Raw genomic sequence first — 2,938 nt, 5'->3', positions numbered from 1 at the left:
TTATCTTTGTTTGAAATTGAAAGTGTTAGTAAAAATTCGAGCATCATGGAACCGATTGCTAATCCTGTTGATGAAAATGTTGTGCCTGAAAAAACTTTGCTTGAATATTTTGTACCTATTTCATCTAATGCTCCTTCATGTATCGTTCTTCCGACAACTTTTGCTACTCATTTTGAGCTCAAACCAGCAATCATTCAATTGTTGTCATCTTTTTATGGGTTAAATAGAGAGGATCCTTACATGCATGTCAAAGATTTCTTAGAAATTTGCTCAACATTTAAATTTCAAAAAATTTCTAATGAGTCGATCAAACTAATATTGTTTCCTTTTTCATTAAAATACAAATCAAAAGCTTGGTTAAATTCCCTTCCCACGGGGTCTATATCTACATGGGATCAACTTTATAATAAATTCTTGCTGAAATTTTTTCCTATGTCTAAAACTGATAGTCTAAGGAGAGAAATCTCCGAGTTTTGTCAAAAAGATAATGAAGAGTTTTATGAATGTTGGGAAAGATTTAAAGATTTATTATTAAAATGTCATCATCATGGTTTTGAAAAATGGAGACTTGAAAATATTTTTATGATGGTTTGACTCCCTCTAATTGTCAAATGATTCAATCTATGCATATTGGAAAATTTTTAAAATTTCAAGGACAAGAGGCGTGGGACGCCCTTGAAGATTTATCTGTCAATTCACAACAATGGAATTATTTTGATCCTAGGTCTAGGTCAACTAATTCACCAAAAAGAGGAGGAAGGTATGAAGTAAAAGAAGAATTAGACTTAAGAACATCCTTAGACAAATTAGCGAGAAAAGTAGAAGCTTTAGCCATAAGCCAAACTATAAACTCTCCAATACAACCAAGAAAAGATGTTTGTTCTATATGTTCTAGTCCATGCCATAATGCCCAATCACGTCCTTCCTACCAAGAAGCCTTTTCTGAGGAGGCCAATGCAGTTCATGCTTATGGGAAACCAAATGATAGCCCATTTTCATCCACCTACAATCCAAATTGGAGAAACCATCTGAACTTTTCATGGAGACAAAACCAACCCCAAATGAATCAAGGGCACCAATACAACACACAAAACCAAGCTCATGTCCCACAAAATCAACCATATCCGCAACAAAGAAAACCTTCCTTAGAAGATACTTTACAACAATTTATGCAATCCACTCAACAAATCCTACAAAATCAATCTCAATCAATTACCTACCAAGAAGCCTTTTCTGAGGAGGCCAATGCAGTTCATGCTTATGGGAAACCAAATGATAGCCCATTTTCATCCACCTACAATCCAAATTGGAGAAACCATCTGAACTTTTCATGGAGACAAAACCAACCCCAAATGAATCAAGGGCACCAATACAACACACAAAACCAAGCTCATGCCCCACAAAATCAACCATATCCGCAACAAAGAAAACCTTCCTTAGAAGATACTTTACAACAATTTATGCAATCCACTCAACAAATCCTACAAAATCAATCTCAATCAATTACCAAACTCGAGACACAAGTAGGACAACTCGCCACTGCTTTAGCTGATAGAGAAAAAGGAACAGTCCCTAGTCAACCTATCCCTAATCCAAAAGGTCAATATGAGATAGGAAAGTCTAGTCATAATGGAGAAGTCAAATCAATTTCAACTCTTAGGTCCGAAAAGAACATTGTCAAACCCGATTACATACCCGAGGTTGAAAATGAAAAAGAAAAAGAAAAGAGTCAGCCTTCTAGTTCTAATGCCAATGACTTTTCAAACAAGGAAACTCCAATCCATCATTTCATTCTAAAAGCCCCATTCCCACAAAGATTACTTCCAATTAAAAAAGGCGGCCAATATAATGACATCTTAGAAGTTTTTAAACAAGTTAGTATCAATATCCCTTTCTTAGATGCCATTAAACAAATTCCTGCCTACTCTAAATTTTTAAAAGATCTTTGTACTGTTAAAAGAAACACTAATGTTCCTAAAAAGGTGTTTTTAACTGAAAAAGCTAATTCCATTATTCAATATAAGAGTCTTGTTAAATATAAAGATCCTGGATGTCCCACAATTTTATGCATTATTGGTGATCATTTTATTAACAAAGCTTTACTTGATTTGGGTGCTAGTGTGAATTTATTGCCTTGGTGAGCTAAAAGCTACCTCTATAACTCTTCAATTAGTCGATCTGTAATGACCCAACTACTCTAGACTTTTGGACTATTAATGAAACTATGCATACAAATCCTTAATAAAGCTTACATTACGAAAATACCATAATTTTATTAGGTAACTTGTAAAAATAAGAGTTTCTTACAAAAATACAAAGAAGGATATGAGATCCCATTGTCTTAAAAACAAAACATAATTTAAAATAAAGGAGTTACATAGAAAGTGCGGAAAAATTACACATAAACCCATAAATAAAAGACTACATCCTCGAAATCGAACTCTCGACTCCTTAAATCCATTCACCATCGATACACAATCTCCAAGCATCCACGAACCTTACCGCCACTAATAGCTATTTTCCTGCACATTTAAACAAAAAGGAATGAGCCTAATGCCAAGCAAGGAAAATCTAACACATACTTCATATACATAAATTTCATAATAAACATAAAGACATAACATAACACTTATTACATACACATACTATAATGGCCATTATTACTTGGGGTCCCATAGACTAAACAAGTCATATGTCCATGAGATTAGTGGGGTCCTACTAGCTAAGTAGGTCATATGCCCATAATCTATTTGGGGTCTTGTTAGTCATATGGGTCATATGCCCAAGCCTACAAACATACATATTCATAACATATTTTATAACATATTTCATAACATAAGATAACATAAGCATAAAACATATAGATTCTATCCTATTTTCCTTACCAAAGTTACCGGGATAAGAGGACAGCGTTGGGACTTTTGGAACACTCCAGAAC

General features: G+C 34.1%; 1 non-coding gene across 1 annotated transcript; it reads right to left on the bottom strand.

Annotated features, from left to right (window-relative positions):
* Positions 1 to 447: 447 nt before the first annotated feature.
* LOC133802803 (small nucleolar RNA R71) lies at positions 448 to 554 on the bottom strand. The gene has a single exon (XR_009877550.1). It is a non-coding gene; the product is annotated as a small nucleolar RNA R71 (small nucleolar RNA).
* Positions 555 to 2,938: the final 2,384 nt, after the last annotated feature.

This window comes from Humulus lupulus, chromosome 9, assembly GCF_963169125.1.
Source record: "Humulus lupulus chromosome 9, drHumLupu1.1, whole genome shotgun sequence".
Lineage (NCBI taxonomy): Eukaryota > Viridiplantae > Streptophyta > Magnoliopsida > Rosales > Cannabaceae > Humulus > Humulus lupulus.
The sequence above is the reverse complement of the archived record's forward strand: the minus strand, read 5'-3'. Positions and strand labels throughout refer to the sequence as shown.